Consider the following 18736-nt stretch of genomic DNA (forward strand, 5'->3'; position numbering starts at 1 on the left):
ACATACAAATATAGCATTTTAAAATCTTTCTTAGGATTGGCCCTTCTTAAAGTTTATTTTTATTGTTGACACTATCATTATGAAATACTTCTCTATATCTCCAGTATTGCTTTTTGTATCAAAGTCCACTTTAACTGATATTAGTGTAGGTACATTGGCTTTCATCTGTGTACTGCTTGTGTGGCATTTTTTTCATACTTTTACCGGCAGTATTTCTGTGTTCATATTTAAGTTTTGTCTGTTTCAAAAAGCATATGATCATTGTCTTGTTTCTTCCTTAGCTTAAAATCTGTCTTCCAATATGAGTGATCTATTTATAGAAATAATTATACAACTACAATTACAGCTAGGTATGGGTTTATATCAAATATCTAATTATTTGCTTGCTTTACAGCCACAAGATTTTATTAACTTGACATTTCCATAGTATTTTTAGAGCAACAGAGCTCTGTGCCTGAAGTTATTCTCTTTCAGCATGTAAAAGACACCTTTCACTTATGTTCTGTTTTCACTGTTTTTGTTAACAGGTCAGCTGTCAGTTTTATTATTTCTTTCTTTGAAAGTAGCAGGTCTTTTTACTCTGGCAACTTTTTCTTCTAGTATTTGATTTTCAAGTGTTTTGTTTGGGTTGCCTACTTGTGGTTTTCTTCATTTATCATGTTTGAAATTTTGATATTTAAAATCTGTGTGTTAGTTCTTTCATAAATTCTGGAGTAATCTCATTCATTATTTCTTCAAATGCTTCCCTGCCTCTTATTCTGTCTCCTATTTTCTGTGTTTCAAATTACATGTATCTTGGAACTTGTCGCCATATCCCATATGTCGTTTACATTTTTTACATATATTTTCTATATCTTTTGCTCTCTACACTCTAGCTTTTAGTGATTTTTCTAATATTCTGTCTTCTAGATTGCAAACATTATTCTCTGACATGTCCCTTTTATTTATTAAGCCTATTTATCTGTGTCTTAAATGTAGTCATTGGGTTTGTATTTGATTTGTGTGTATAGTTCATATAGTTGGACCTTGAACAATACAAATTTGAACTGCATGGATCTGCTTACATGGGGATTCTTTTTCAGTAAATGCTGTAAATATATTTTCTCTTTCTCATAATTTTCTTAATACCATTTTCATTTTTCTAGCTTATTTTAATGTAAGAATATAGTATATAGTGCAAATAACACACAAAACATGGGTTAATTGTTGTTTATGTTTTTGGCAAGCCTTTGGTCAACAGTAGACTATTAGTATTTAAATTTGGGGGAGTCAAAAGTTATATGCAGATTTTCGACTGTGTGAGAGGGTGGCATTCCTAAACCTTGCATTATTATTATATTGTATTTAAGTTTGTATTAATATTGTATTTTTATATTGAATTATTATAGTGTATTTAAGTTTTGGTATATATTGACTACATTTAAGGTCCTTGTTTCATAACATTTTTCTTTTTTAAATTATATTTTATTGATCATGCTATTTGACTCAGTTTTTTCCTCCTTGCAGCCCTCTACCCTATAACCCCCATTCCCACAGGCAATCCCCACACCATTATTCACGTCCATGGGTCATGCATATAAGTTCTTTGGCCACTCCATTTCTTATGCTTCCCATGGCTATTCTGTAACTACCTATCTGTACTTCTTAATACCCTCACCTCTTCACCCATTCTTCCACACCTCCCTCCTATCTGTGAACCATCAAAAGACTCTCTCTCCATAATTCTGTGTCTGTTTTCCTTGTTTGCTTAGTTTGTTTTTTAGAATCAATTGTTAATAGGTACGTATTTATTGCCATTTTAGTGTTCACCATTTTGATCTTCTTTTTCTTACATTTTATATAATAATGGTCTGGTTATGATGAACTCCTTTAGTTTTACCTTGGATGTGCATATGGGGGCCAGCCTGTTCTGCGTTTGCGCCCCTCCTTCTAGTCTGGACGGATGCAGTTTGTTTAATTTCATAGTCATCGGACTTACATTCAACTTGATTTTGGACAGTTCTGAGTGATGATTTTTCTGTCATCTAATTGAAATTTTGTTGTGGTTGTGTGAGGAGGCAAGCCATGAAGTCTCTGTTTATAACGTTGATATCTGAATTGTATATGGGTCTGTTTCTATTGTCTGTTACTTTTTTTGCCTTTTGTCTTGATATGCCTGTTAATTTTTTATTAATAAATACTGGATAGTTTGTATAAAAATTAGAGTTCTGGTTGATGGTATTGTCCCCTAGAGAGCATCTGCCGTACTCTCTCGTGCAGACCACTGAATTTCACTAAAGGACTGAGCTGAAGAGAGGTTAAATTGTAGTTTTTATAAGCTTTGATATACTTCTGGTTTGTCTCCCCATAAGATATTTTCTTGAATTCCAGACTTTGAGAGTGGCATGTTTAACAGAGTATCTCTCTCATCTCTAGTTTTGTTTTGTTTGTTCTTTCTTTTCTCAGCGCTGTGAAACCACTGAAAATGACCTTTGCTTTTCAGAGCCTTTCCGTTTGGCTTTTCAGGCCCTTTCATGCTGCGGTTAAAGAGTTCAACAAATACTTAAGTGAAATACAACTGAGTGCGGGGCTCAATTTATTGCTTCTATCTTCTCTTTTGAATGTTTGCTCCATACATCCTACCTCCTGTGAAAGCACTGAACTTTAAGTTTTACTTCTTCATTCCTGTGAGATTATGGAAACGTCCTCTGGCTTTTCTCTTGCAGCAGTGTCCTGCTCCACAAATTCTTAGCCTATCACCTGCACCACAACTACAGAAATGCCTTGAAGCAGCTCACAGAACATATCAAAATCAGCTCACCTCTTTGCTACTCTACTATTTCCTTCTCTGTGAAATGTATGCCCCTTGAGGACTGACTTTCGACACAGCTCTCTGATGCTTTCAAACATGGTTTTGTTTTTTTAAATCAAATTTGAAGAATATTTTCAGTGGAAGGGTTGGTCTGTCAAAAACTACTATATGTCATCTGGAAGTGAAGCTCCCCCAGTTCAAAATTAATATTATCTTAATTTTTGCTGCAAGACTCATTTAATGAAGACAGTCACAGGAGGTAAAAATAGCAATATTGTACTGGTGGGGAAATTGAGGTTAAATGAAATATTTGGAGTATTTACTATGAAAAAGGGTGAGACTGTAGTTGATGTAATAATTATAACAACATATAATGAAATGCAAAATACATTATTTTTATAGAAAAATGGTGAAGTATGGTCATACACAAAAATGTGTGTTTACATTCTGGTTCAGGAGTTAGTAAACTCTAGCCAGAAGGCCAAATTTTGCCTGTAGGCTGTTTTTGTAAATAAAGTTTTATTGAAACACAGCCACACCCATTCCATTATATATTGCTACAACAGCAAAATAACTGTAACAGAAATTCTATGGCCTGCAAAGACAAATGTATTTATTAAAGAACTCTATTACAGACACAGTTTGCCAACCCTTTCTGTACTTTTTGTATTGTTTTCAACCACATGTTTTCTTTTCCAGACTGCATAATTTTGGTTAGTGAAAAAATTCCAAAATATGTCCAAGAAATAAATCACTTCCTTCTTTTATGGCTATTTTAAAACTGCTTGCCCTTGCTGGCTCAGATCTGAGAATTTTAGTTCTATAGTTGCAATCTTGAATGATTACTGTTGCTTGTGCTGAACCTACAACAAGATTTATTTTGTGTTTGCAACTGACATGGTCTTCTATCTCCTGTGCAAAATTTTTGTTCCATTTGTTATTGCATCTTTTCCTATCCTGGGCATGATTTATCTAGCTGAGATTATAAATGAAAAAAAAAAACATTTTGAACTCTTTCCAGTTTTGGAGTCAAGAGGCTCAATGGTATAGAACAATCACTTTCGTTTCTGAAGACTTGACTTGTGGCATTTTACTTCTCAAAGAACATGCCTGAGGGAACACTGGGCCAAGTGGAGTATTCTTAGGAGAAACAGAGGGCTCAAAACCGCCATCTACAATTTATATATTTGTCAGTTGAGAGTTCTCAATAAGGACAGCTTTTCAAACCCTTATTCTTTCCTTTCCGGCATTTTCTCTGTCTCTCATCCTCTCATTTTTGTGGTGTTCTTTTAGTGGTAGCGTTCTCTCCTTCTTTCCCTCACTCCTCCTCCATCCTCATTTTAAGAGACTTTAAAGAGTGCCAGCTCTGTGATTTGAATTGCTTTTCAGTCTATCTTTCATTTTCTAAAACTGGTACTTGTTTTAGTTTTTTCGTGTAAGTAACTGCAAAAGCCATTAACAGAAGATTAATTGTTGAGAGATGCATTACTCTTGGGATACATAGAAATTCCATGGACTAAAGTTGAAGAGGAAAAAGAATTGTCTTGAAAATGTAGAGGTTAGATTTACAGAATATATTTCTGCGGTGTCATTGTTACACTGAAGTATATGCAGCATGAATTCCGGAAGTTCCAACCCTACAGTTTCTCAAATGGCTTAAAAATATATGAATGGGTGGAGAAGCAGAAACATAAAACCAAAGAGAAAGAAAATCATTTCAAGACAGAAGTTATCAAAAACTGCAGGTGTGATTCACCAGGAGAAATTTTAATTGATGATGTTGCCAAGATTCATTTGTAGTCAGTTATGCAAAACCAGTTTCATGTTAGTTGGAGAGACTTATTGATGATATTACTTTAGTACAGTTTGGTGAATACGTTTCACACCACTCTCCAGAAGATGAGTGAACCCCTACACAACAGAGATTGCCATACTGATCAGTCCAGTGTAACCCTAGCTGCAACCCAAAGTCTACAAAAATAAGAAGTATGAGGTATGGCCCATCGAAGTTGACAGGAGTCATATTATTCCTGAGATTAACTATTTCATCTCAATCATGGAATGAATTTTTATTTTGATTATACGTGAAGGTCTTAGAATTTAGGGTTAAACTTGACATTTTTTCTATCTCAAGAAACATTTTGTTACCTTTATATTCTGTTTTCCTTTAAGACTCAAATGCAGTGATTTGAATGGAAGGCAGTTTTTTATTTGAAACAGCTACTGATGCATTTTTAGGGAAAAGCATCTAATTATAAGGGGAAAAATCCCTGTAGCTCTCCTATTTTTGAAAGATAAATGTGGAGATTGTAGATATTTAACCAACTCCAATTATGTGTCCATTAAGTACATGCTATTGAGTTTGATTTGTATGTAACCACAGTGAATTGTTTATGTCACAAATCAGGATTTTTTTCTTGTATTTGTAAAAAATCACAGTGGAATTTACATCTGCTAACCATAGGCTTTCATTAAGATGATTGATTGCTTGCATTGACTCGTTTGATAAGTGCTCATTCCTATAGTGTGAGTTTTCACTTTAAAGTTGTTCACAGTTCATCATGTGGATTTTTCTCTTGCATTGTCATTAATGGAATTTTGAGCACACATTCTTCCAAAAAATTTGCCTTGATTAGATAAAAATATATTGCCTTTGAAGGAATAAGATATGAATGATATTCTGGGTTTAAGTGTGGGGGGCATGCTCAATTAACATGTTATTTTTAAAATTTAGATGTATCTTCAGCTTGAGATCAGTGATTGCCAGTTTATTTAGACATCTGCTCCTAGACTTTGAAGCAGGTTTATAATCAGAGAGATTTTTGAGGTTTAACACTAGAAAGAGTAGAACCAACTGACATTGGCTCTTCCTAGGCCTTGGATTACATTATTAAAGTCCTTTTGAACTATCAATAGCTGAAGTCATTGAACTAAGTCAACCTCTGCTTACTAGAAAATCATATTTTAAATTTAGTAAACTAGAATATAAACTAGATTTTTAATCTAATAAACTGTCATTTGGAAGCAAAAGATACTTACATAATTATAGGGAGGAGTACTGTGTCTCCCTAAAAGTTATGTCCATGTCCTACCCCAGGTATCTGGGAATGTGGCTTTATTTGGAAATGGGGTCTTTGAAGAAATAATTAAATTAAGGATCTAGAGATGAGATCAGTAATTGTATTCTTATAGGAAAGGGAAATTTGACATATAGAGGGAAGAATGCAATGTGAAGATGGAAACAGAGGCTGAGTTGTGTTGCCATAAGACAGGATGCCTGGAGTGAGGGAACTAGAATGCCAGGAGCTACTACAAGATGCAGGAGGTAAAGAAATATCATCTGCTAGAGCCTTCAGAGAAAGTGTGGCCCTACCAACACTTCAATTTTAGACTTCTGGCTTCTAGACAGTGAAAGGCAAAATTTCTGTTGTTTGAAGCCATCAAGTTTGTGGTGACTTGTTGCAGGAATCCTAGAAAACTAATAAAACACTCATACTGTAGTCTCTGTGAATGGCTCTAACTAGGTCTGTGCCCTGTGCAACCTGTGTGACTTGGCCAGATAGCTCTAACCTTCATGCTCAGAAAATATCTACTTCTCCATTGCAAAATTTATTCCCCAACGCTGAGGTACATGACACTTGACTCATGGAAACTTTGTATTGTAGTTGTATTTATTTATTTTTTAACCTCGGTCAAGAAATCATTCTCTATAAAGCTTTTTCAGTTAAATTTCAAACAAATTAGCCTTGAGGTTTTAGTATTTTAGGTTACTTAATGGTTTATTTTATGTTGTCTATGGCTGTCCCTTTAGCTTTTATACAATGCTTACAAATTTAGCACTTCATATAATGATTTATGTGATCTGCAAAATCAGTTTACCCAAGGATAAAATGGAAGCATATCCAGGTTAAGCGTCTTGCCCTTAAATAAAGAATAACAGGAACCAGGAAGACAGCTCTCTCTTCTCATGACACTTATTGTACTTCCTGTCAGTAAGCTCAGGTGAGCACTTGGCTATACAAAGACAGGCTTTATCTCAAATTGTTTCCTGGGTATAAATCTGATTTCAATGATGATATAAACTCCCTGAAAGCAGAAATCGACTTAAATCTTCTACCTGATCATTGTCTCTCCAGAGATAGTCCTTGTGTAGTTGCTTGGCGAATGCCAAACCAGCTAAATTGGACTTCTGACTGAGAATAGAGTGCTTCAGATCATTCCCCAAATTCCTACACGATGTGAGAATATTATTACGATGAAAAATCATCAAGTCCCTTCTTCTAAGATCTTTTATTACTTAATAAACTCTGAATTTTAGAAGGAAAGAAATTAAACATTGCAGACAGCAAAGATTTTGCAAAACTGTAATCAATTACTTAGAAGGTACTAGCCTAGAAAAGAAATCCATATAACATATTCCTAGAGAAAGGTAACTTTGAGTGCTAAATTTGTGACAAAGGGTTTTTTTGGTGGGGGGAAGGTAGGAAAGAAATAAGACGTGATGGGTACCAAACCACTCTGTGGATCATGGGCCACTCTTTTAGTTTGAGCAAAGGAAGGAATGGGTGACTTAGTCCAGTGGGTAGGGGGAGGGTGAACACCACGGATTGGTCACTCCATATTGAACCTGAGTACTTCTTGTTTTAATTGACAACATTCACATCTTTGAGATTCTCATTTAGACTTTGATAAAATCAACTTGCAGAGGCAGATGGCAGGCTGTTATTTTTAATTCACAAGCCATGTTAAATGTATGCCATATGTTATAGAACTTTTCAGGCTCAGCCTTTTGAGCGCTACCACAATAAACTCACCAACTTACAGAAAAGGAAATCTGACAGGAAGGATTATACACTTGTGGGTTACATTTTTGAGAAATGAAGTCAGTTACTTGTCTCTTTGCCTGATTTAAGGAGGGGGTGGGTGGGGAAGAAAAACCTTTCAGCAAAATGAGGAGCCACACATTGAAATGGTAATATCTGTGTAAAAAATAAGTGGGATTAGGGGGTCTGATTGTTGCTTTGTACTCAGAAGTGATATGTCACATCAACAGTATGACACCTCTGAAGAATACATGAGGCAGCCTGTTAAAATTCGTAAAGGGACTGAAACATGAGTTCTAATTTGTGTACTGCTAATGATCCTCGGCAGGGGACTCATCTTTCTGGCCCGCAGTAGCTCATGTGTCAAATAAAAAAATGCTTAATTAAATAATCTCTAAAGCCCCTTCCAGAATTTAGGTAGCACAAATGGCAAGCCATACTCATGCTTACTCATGGTTAATTACCACCATATTTATAGGGCCATATTAAGGAAAATTGTTCCTTTTTGGAGAAATTCTTCACTTGTCACAACTCTAAATTTCATGGGTCTTTCACAAATGGCCATTAATGAAGGTCAGCATGATTGTTACAGGAATATTATGTTCAGTTATTTGTATTAAATATACCTATTTATATACCTATTTCTGTGTGTCTAAGATATCTTTGCTCATTATAGGTTTAATATCTAATGACACTATACTCCTAATAAAGACACAGCAAAGCTTTTGACTGCCTGCCTCTGTCCTTCTGGACTTGAGTCACTTCCTGGAGACATGATTCCAGGAACCCGACCAGGGTATGGGGAGCTCAGGGATCATTAATGGTAAAAAATGTTGTGTCTACTTGCTGCAAGATTTAATATGAATATGAATATTTATATTAAATTATCTGTTAAAGAGAGTTTGACACTTTAAAATTTCTTTTGTACTCCTTAAGTAGATTATGAAATGCTTTGAGCTTCATTAGCAAGAGGTAAGAGGGGAGCGTCAGATGGCATCGAAACTGTTTGAACTGGCTGGTTGGGGGTCTAAAGGATGGGGGGAGGTGAACACTGTCCATGAGAAATACCAAGGAAGGCTGTGCCTTCCAGAGAATAATTTATATGGTGCTCTTCCTTCTCACATGTTTCTCATCTTTTTAGTAATCTGTTCTCACTCTTGGAACCCTGAATGGGACAGTCATGTCCAGAAGGAAGCACAAGAGGTAAGTCAGGTTTAGCCTGGTGTGTCTTAGGTGGGGCAGGGGCAAGTAGGAGAGGTGTCCATTGCCGAGATCTGAAATTCTTGCATAAAGCATTCGTTTATTTGACTTACGCTACGTCCTCTGTTAAAGGTGACAGTGATGCAGGAAATGTGCTCTGTTTCAAAATTCTGAATCCCCTTTGTAATGTTCAGCCTGTTTTCTTATTCTAACTTTCTGGCTTCTACTCCAATCTGACGTGCTCCTGTAGCAGCTCCTTGAGATGGTTTTCTCGCCTGCACCTGGTTTGACATTTGCCACGGCAAACAGCATCGAAAAAGAGCTGCTTCCTGCACACATCTTCTACTCTTTCCCTTCCCTTTCTCACCTGTACATACACATACATGTACAACGCTGCGTTAAGTATGTACTGTTACTGTTGTCCTCGTTCCCTGTACCAAATGCACTTTCCTAGACATACAACTTTCATCCCCACCTGTTTATGTGCTTGCCTTTCCCAGTCTCTGAACCTAAACTCCTTGAGGCCTGGGGCTCCGTTCTGTTTACCTTTATTTTACCAATGTCTAGCTGGACCTGGTGCATAGAAAGGACACAGTAGATGTTTACTGAGCGAAAAAATAAATACAAGTATAATAAAATATGATTCAATGAACATCTTACCTAGTTAGACTCAATTTCCAGGTCGCTTATTCATTCAGTCATTCATTAGACAGTTTCACTAATTCAGAACAAGTGGAATTATTTTATGGGAGAGGATGATAAAATTAGAACTCACTGCTTACTATACAGTTTGCTGTTTGTGTATGTCTGTGTGCATGTAAATCCACACATGTATATTTAGAGTGACATTAACTATTAAACTGGAAATTATTTACTTCACTGTGTTGGTTTAATCATTCCCACTAAGGTTTCTGCTGCCTTCAAAGTTTCTAGAACATTGTTAAATATAGCTATCTGGTCAAAGTGTGCTGCACTGCCAACTGTAGTTGAGATTTGAGAGTCCAGAATAGACGGACCAGATGGGCAGCTTCCCTCACAGCAGAGTTTCCCAAAGTGCATTCAGCAGAATACTTGTTTTATAGGGTGTTAAATGGGATGTTACTAGGTGTTATGAGGAAAAAAACAGAGATAGACATAGGAGAGGGAGGTTGATAGAGATGGATACATAATTATATACTGATATTATATATTTATGTATTTGATGTGGTATATACACTGTTTATATTCGTATACTTAGGAGTGTTTATATATTCATTTTATACTCATTGCATATTATATATGAAAGAATTACATTACATTAAGTTAAATAGATTGGTTACTTCAAGAGTTTTTAGAACCTTTAATTTATTAACCAGTGTGCTTTGAAAATAGATAAGAAACAGAAATGACATGTGCAATGTCTATCATTTCTCATATGTATTTTGTCATAAAATTAAACATTTTAAAGCATTTTAAGAACTATCGGCCCTAGAAATCTTGGGAAATTGCTGGATTATGAAATGGTAACCGAAAGGCATTCCTCTGTCTGACTGTGCCACACATTATGAGTTTATAGTTTTATGTGGATGTGACATGCATTTGTGAGATCTCACCATGTTCTGAATCCTGGTTTACGTCTTTGTAATTTTTCTGGATTTGATTTGACATCTGGATGTTAGCAACAGTCCTAATTGTTTCCACTCATCTCTTGGTCCCATACTTCGCTATTCTTTATCAGGCAATATCCCATTAGGAAATCAGAAACGTCTCAAGATAGTTCAAGCAGAGGATTTAATTCAGGGAATTGGTTAAAGGTTTTGGAAAGTCTTGGAAAGCAAAAGGAAGAAGTAGAGGGGAACTGGAAAAAAAGAGAGTTTTTGTTTGTTTTTAAATTCAAGATCTGAAGCTACTAAGTGATCCTGAGCAGGAGCTACCCTTCAGATTTGCTGGAGGTGCTGCTGTTGCCTCTGCTGTGATTGGAACCACACTGACATCACTGAGTTAGCCTCGCCCAGGAAACTGGACTCCCAGTGGAACTGCCGCAGACAGAGCGGGAGCCCATAGTCGTCGGAGCTAGTGTCAGTGGCCTATGGGTGCTCCTGCTGTGCTGGAGAGTTTGGCCAGGAGCAGGAAAATGTGGTATCTCCCTTCTCCCTCATTTCAAATCTTCTGCTATTGCCCTCCATTGACAAAAGCGTCAGGGACTCATTTGCAAGGAGGGTTTAGAAATTTGGAAATGTGGCATTGTGGTCCTGGTGGTGTGAAGATTAGACAAAGGCAAATGTGGAGATGAAAGCAGCGACTCTTCTTGAGCATAATTCACTTTTCTGGGCACTTTTCATCACAATTACCTTTCTATTTGTACTTAAACTTTTATATAAGAGCAAGAAGCACTGAACATCTCTTTAACAAGAGGTACGATCACTTTTACAGAGACCCCAAATTGAATCATTGGTAAAATTCTTTGACTTTACAAAAGTATCTTCTATATTGGTCCTCGGGGTAAAAGCTGACCTTTCTTTGCTTCTCTATGCAGCTTAAGGTTCATCATTATAAAAATTTCCCTACATTTTTTCTCTACTTCCTGGTCTTTCTCTATTCTCCTCAGCAAATCCAATCATAGATGAACTCTAATAAGCCAACATTTTTATGCCTGTTCCTTTTGCCTTTTGGAAAAACCAAAACAAAGCATGTAAACTAGCTGACTTAAATTTTACATCACCAGCCTCAAGTGAGCACTCAGTATTACTCAGGACTTCTTCGCTCAGAGTGTCCTCTACTGTGTGCAACGATTATTTCATAGTCTCTGCTCCCTCCTCCAAATTCATTCAAGAATATTGGGAAAAAAGAACCAACAGCTCTAAGTTCTGTCGTTTTCCCAAGAGAGAATCTTGCACGAAACTGCATTTTTATTTAACTTTCCTGCTTCCCTTCAATGCCTCTCCCATGAGAAAGAAAGTATCCTTCATCATCTTGAAGGTTAATGCCTTCTGGACCCCAGAGTCTCACTGTCTCGAGATCTTTCTTTTTATTTTTTTAATATTCACACCATTATTTCAATCTCTGCCTCTGCATTATTCCCTTCACCAGGTCAACCTGATCTCGAATTTTAATTACAAAACAAAGCAGCCCTGCCTGGTGTGGCTCATCTGGTTGGGCATTACCCCACAAACCGAAAGGCTGCTGGTTTGATTTCTGGTCAGGACTCATGCTTGGTTGGGGGTTCAACCATGCTCCCTCAGTCACCGGGCATGAGAGAGGTGACTGATCAATGTTTCTCTCTCACATCCATATTCCTCTCCCTCTCTTTCATCCTCCCTTCCCCTCTAAAAATAAATAAATAAAATCTTCAAAAAACAAAAACAAAACAAAGCAAAACAACCCTTCATTGTCTTTCATTATGTCTTAGCTATTTTATCTCCCTTTTACAGTTCAGAAATGTTCTAACTGCACTGCCTCTGTTTTCTCATTTTCAGGTTACTGTTCTCTGTACCCCAGTTTGTCTTCTGTTTTCAACATGCTACTGAGATGGCTCTTGTCGAGTAACCAGTGAACTCCATTTAAGGACATTTATGAGCAGACACTTTCACACTCACCTTACTTGGTACAGTTGACTACTTTCTCCGTTTTGAAATTCACTCCTGTGTTGTTGTTTATTTCTCATTATACCTTCTCTCTGAAAAAGTGTTCCTACATGTTGATGATCTTTAGGCCCATATCTTAGGAAGATGTTCTCGTTCTCTGTACTCTCTTCTTTAAAGATTTCTTGAATCCCCAAGGCTCTTGATGACTCTAAAATCCCCATCTCTAGCCAAGAACATGTCTAAGCTCTGACCTTGTATACATAACTAAATTCTTTACAACTCCACTTAAATGTCTGTCAGCATCTTAAATCAAAAATCTCTAAATTGAGTCACAGCTTTCTCTTGTAAATCTATTCCTTTCACAAACCTCCCCATGTAGATAATGATCCTACCCACTTACCAAATCAGATGATGGGGATTTTTTGTACTCATTTCCTCTTTTACCTTCCTCACTCATTTCAGTATGACTTTTGAGTTGTACAGGAATCCATTTCTCTCCATCTTCAGTGCTACTCAAGTTGTCCAAGGTTATCTTCCAATTAGACTAAAATCTACTCTCTTACCATGGCCTACTAGGCTGTACATGATTTAGCCTTGGTCTATCTCTCTGACTTTTTCTCTCTTCATTTCTGCCTTTCAGCACTTTGGGATTCCTTTCAATTCCTCAAATACATCAGTTTCTTCCCTGATTTTAGTACCTTTTGTCTTCTCTTCCTGGAAGTCCCCTTCTCCAGTACTTCAAATGCTGACAATTTCTTGTCCTTCGCAGTTGGTCAGTGATGTTTCCTCAATGCTTTACTTAGCTCCTACTGTACCCTCTTACAGCCTTTACTTTTTGAAACTTTCATCTGAACACCTACTTTGATCTCTGATTATGTAATTTCAGTTTTCTTCATTAGTTGGATCCCTTTCTAGGTTGTAAGCTCCGTAAGGCAGGAACTTTGTCAATTCCAATTTGAAATAGGAAGTCTAGGAATCTGGCACATAGGAGAAACTCAACTACTCAACATGCGTGCTGAAAGAATGAAGCAGAGAGAATGATATCTAAATGGACCATAGGGGGATCTTGGTAAAAAAAGTGTGATTGTTTGAATTTCATCTGTCCAGCTCTAACAAGAAACCAAGAGAAAATTGTTCTGTTTGGAAGTTTACATAGAGGGAAGTAGGGTTTTTCCACTGAAATTTGAACACTACCCATCTGTGACTCATATCAAGCTTATCCTCCTAGGGGGACAAGCCGTTGTTCAGCCCAGTGATGAAGAGGTTCTGCAGTTAATTGCAAGCCAGGACACCTGAGGAAATACCACCCCACAACTGTCGGCAAGTGTCTATTGAGATGACAGTTTTCTCTTAAAGTGCCTTGGCTTTGCATTTCATTTGTTTATAAGCACAGAATTCTAGAGGTTGCATCACTTTGGTAACAGAGAAATAAGAATGTTTGAGATTATTGAATATATTGGAGGGAAACTAAGGCAAATTTGATTTTGAATTGTCTGTTTACCTTTTCTTATAAAATGGAAATTGAATAGAAAAAAAGATACTTGAAAGGTAACAAAATATATTATTCTCCTTGGCCTGACAATTCTCGGGACTGGGCAGAGGTTGGGTACTTGTTCTCTGGTGACATGAAGAGAGAAAGGGCTGTATGAAAACTTCCCCTTGCTTTGTTCTGTTAAAACTCCTTTGGTTTCCATGGAAATAAGAGCAGGAAGGCTATTGACAGGTAGCCATGGAGAGTGAATTCTCCCTGGCCAACTTTGGCTGCTCGCAGTCAGTGGCTTTCAGGAAGAGTAAGTAACAATTGTACAGAGATTAAACCTTTGGTATTTTGCCCATTTTATTTTTTTAACAGTGTAGTTTTCCAGGTACCATTTCTTTTAAAAAGATACAAAAAGTGGAAGCACATACCGTGTTCATGGACAAGAAGAGTTAACACTAAAATGGCCCTTACAGCCCACCAAAATCCATAGATTCAACACAATTCTTATCAACATTCCAATGATATATTTCACAGAACTAGAATAAATATTTCAAAAACTTATGTGGAGCCACAAAAGGCCCTGCACAGCAACAGCAACCTAGAGAAAGAAAAACACAGTTGGAAGAATCATGCTTCCTAATATCAAACTATACTATAATGCCATAGTAATCAAACCAGCCTGGTAGTGGCCTAAAAACTGACACAGATCAATGGAACAGAATAGAGAGCCTAAAAAATATACCCACACCTGTATAGTCAATTAATATTCAACAGAAGAAACAAGTACATTCAATGGGCTAAAGGTAGTTTATTCAATAAATGGTATTGGAAAAACTGGGCAGATGCATGCAGAAAAATATAACTAGACCACCTTCTTATACCACACACAAGAATACGTTCAAAATAGACAAAAGATGTAAATGTTAGATCCTAGAAGAAAACATAGGCAGCAAAATCTCAGGCATTGATTGTAGCAAATTTTTATTGGCTATATCTCCTCAGGCAATGGAAACAAAAGAAAAAAGTAAATAAGTGGAACTACATCAAACTAAAAAGTTTTTGTACAACAAAGGAAAACATCAACAAAATAAAAATACAACCCATACAATCGGAGGACATATTTGCCAATACATCTGATAAGAGGTTAATATCCAAAATTGTGAAGTACTTACAAAACTCAACACCAATAAAACAAACTACCCAATTGAAAAATGGGCAAAAGATATGAATAGATACTTCTCTAAAAAAGACATACAGGTGGCCAACAGACATGAAAAGAAACTCCATATTAATAATCATCAGAGAAGTGCAAATGAAAACTGTAGTGAGATACCATTTCACACCTTTCAGAATGGCTATCATCAATAAATAAACAAACAACAAGTGTGGGCTAGGATCTAGAGAAAGGGGAACCCTTGGGCACTGTTGGTGGGAATGCAGATTCCCACTGTTGGTGCAGCCACTGTGGAAAGAAGTGTGGAGATATCTCAAAAAATTAAAAATGGATATGTCTTTGATCCAGTGATTCTACTTCTTGGAATATATCCAAAGGAACTCAAAACACCAATTCAAAAGAATATAAGCACCCTTATGTTCATTGAAGTATTATTTACAGCCACGAAGATATGGAAGTGGCCCAAGTGTCCATTAATAGATGGGTGGATAAAACAACTCTGGGGCATTTATACAATGAAATTCTATTCAGTTTAATAAAGAAGAAAATTTTACCCTTTGCAACAGTATGAATAAACCTGAAGAACATTATGCTAAGTGAAATAAGCCGTTTAGAGAAAGACAAATACCATATGATTTCACTCATATGTGGAATGTAATAAACAAACTGAACTAACAAGCAAAACAGAGACAGTAGATGGAGAGCAGATGACAGCTTAGTGGTGGGGGGGACTAGTGGGTAGAGGGTTTGAGTGAAAAGGAAAAAGGACTCATGGACGTGGACAACAGTGTGGTGATTGCTGGGGGGAGTGGATATAAGGGGACTAAATGGTAATGGGGAAATATAATAAAGATTAAACAAAAAAGAGAAATAGGAAATAAAATATGAGTAACAAAAATCATTCAAGATCTCTCCATGACTGTAACTAGAGGACAACTGTATGTTTATCTATACTATATTTCTTGAGACAAAAAGGGGCTTGCTTCAGTGCTTGCCTCTGAGGACCGTGAGGAAAGGGTGAAGGTTTTGTGAGATTGGTTCGCACTTGGCATTGAGTTTTAAGAGTGATGAGAGCCAGTTCTACCATCTCCTCCATCCCTCCCCAAGGGATGGAATGAATGCTAGTCTGAATGATAAAAAGGAAAAGGCCCAAATTTTGAGAACTCAGTGGTCTTGCAGAGAGAAAGGAATTTATACCTCGAAGTACAAATGCAATGAGGCCCACTGAGCCCCCTATTATTTATTATAAAATACTTCATATCATAGCTTTTATAATTTCTCTTGAGAGTCTTTGCAAAATATGAGCCTGAAAACTCTGCATGATACCCACTAAGAAATTAAACTTGGTTTTCAAATAGTCCGAGTATAAAAGCTTATTTCTTATTAATTTTCTTCATTCACATGTTTCCCTAACTGAGTCCCATCATTATTGATATATGGAGATGAAGATCATTGCATTTGCCCTTATGGATAAAACTTTACAATTATTAAATTATAACCAACCAGAAATATTTGGAGACTGTCTTAATTATTGGAAAGACAGAGCTTCTGAATTTCATTTGCCAATTTTGAGTTCCTTTCATTTCTTCAGTACCATTTGGGACACAGAGTTAACCCAATACAGGCCGTAGCCAAAATGTGGCTCTGAGTTTCTTAGCATTCAGAGTAATGGTGTTACTGGTATTAGAAGACATAGACTTTGAATGAGTAAAGAATTCCAGTTGCTCAGAATTAGAGCTTTCTTTGGTACTGAACCCATGGGATTGTCTTCCAGGGATTGTTACACAAAGTAGATGCTCTGTAATAGAGAGAAATATATCTGTACCACCCTCTCAACAATATGTCCATCAGGGAATTTTGCATGCTGAATCTTACATAGTCCTTCAATATATTTTGACCATGTCAAGCTAAAATAGATTGAATTATGGCAACATACAGAGGAACAAAGAATGCAGTCCAAGATATACTTTGGATTGATCTAATAATAAAAATATGTAATATGTAAAGAAGTATATTAGGTCTCAGAAACACTACAATATAATATCAGAAAGTTAAAGTAATTCTATTCCACTAGCAGATGGTAAAATAGTAATTTGGACTACATTTTTAGCCTTTTTGGGGGCAAAATTGGGGCAGTATTGATTTCATGTTGTTTGAGAAACTAACAAAATAAAGCATTTTATTGTAAAATTAGTTTATAATTGTCATATTTAAGAAAACAAATAGAAACATCACCAAGAGGACCGTTTTCTGGTTCCAATGGCAATATATTACAAAACACAACACATGTAGACATACACAGCCACAGAAAATCATCTATTGGTGTGTAGCTGAATACCTAATTTCTACATTATAATTGAGGGATTTTGATTTACAACTTAAAGGGCATTTTTGTAAAAGAAAACAACATTTAATTTTACATATTTTCAGTAAAGGAAAAATCACCACTAGGAATGAAATATAGCTGGAGAGCATCTATTTTTTCTTTTGTAATAGAAACATATTCTAGTCTCCATAAACTTCACACATCTCTTAAAAATTATGACAATGAAATGACTATATAATAATACTTGCAGGACTCCACTAGAGGAAAGGTCTTTTTTGTAGGGGTTCTGATAAAAGGTGCTATGCTTCCTGGAGATATTTGTATTCCATCTAGCTTAACTTGGATTGCAATGTGCCATCTTAGATATTAAGGTTTTATTCACTGAGCCCAATATAATTGAGTGAAATATAAAATTTTAATTTAGTTCTTATTAAAGATTTTCTCTCACTTTTGAACATCATATAACATTGTTTTCTCATTTCACCCAATTATAGTAAAAACAAGTATTAAAGGGGAAGCTTAGGTCTGGGTTACCTGGAGTGATAATATAGTCAGGTAACCCAGATATATCTAGATCCTCTTTTGGTACTTTTCTGCTTTTATGTGAGAGTTCTAAGTAGTTGTATAGATAAGATGTAATGTGAATGGAAATCAGGTATCATTAATTCCAAAGTTTTTAGCAATTAATCAGTTTTATGCCAGGCTCTGTCCTAGGTGCTAAAAATAAATAGTGTAGCGAACAAATTAACAGAAATATTGTGTGGCAGAGCTTACATTCTAGGAGGCAAATTAATAAAAAGTGGAGTATGTCAGGTTGACTTTTTAAAAAACCCAACAATCTAGATTATTTCTTAAATTTCTTATTCCAAAGCAGGTCTCTGTTAGAACAATCTTGGAGCACGTGGCTTAGATTCGTCTTTTACTCTCACTTTCTTCGTACCCCCTGCTGGCCACCACACTCAGAGCAATGAATGCATACCACACACAGCACAGGAGACAGGAATAGCAGAGGAGAGGTTTTAAATGGCAGAGATTTCACCCACCATTAAACAGGTCCCAGAGTGTCACAATTGTACCAATCAAATTTTCGACCTCATAGGATAGCACTGGTATACTGCAGAGGGTGAGACATTCTCAGTTAGAAGAAATGTTGGGAAACCAAAGCCCTTGCCCCTTCCCTGCCACACAAGAACCCACACATTCCAAATCTTGGCTAATGTAAAGGATGCTGCAATAAAACAGGGGTGCTCGTGTTCTTTCGAAGTAGTGTTTTGGGTTTCTTTGAATATGTTCCCAGAGTGTAATTGCTGGGTCGCCAGGCAGTTCCATTTTTAATTTTTTGAGGAAACTCCATACTGTTTCCCACAGTGGCTGCACAA

The sequence above is a fragment of the Sturnira hondurensis genome, unplaced genomic scaffold (assembly GCF_014824575.4).
Source record: "Sturnira hondurensis isolate 20B ecotype Veracruz unplaced genomic scaffold, ASM1482457v3 Scaffold0020642, whole genome shotgun sequence".
NCBI lineage: Eukaryota > Metazoa > Chordata > Mammalia > Chiroptera > Phyllostomidae > Sturnira > Sturnira hondurensis.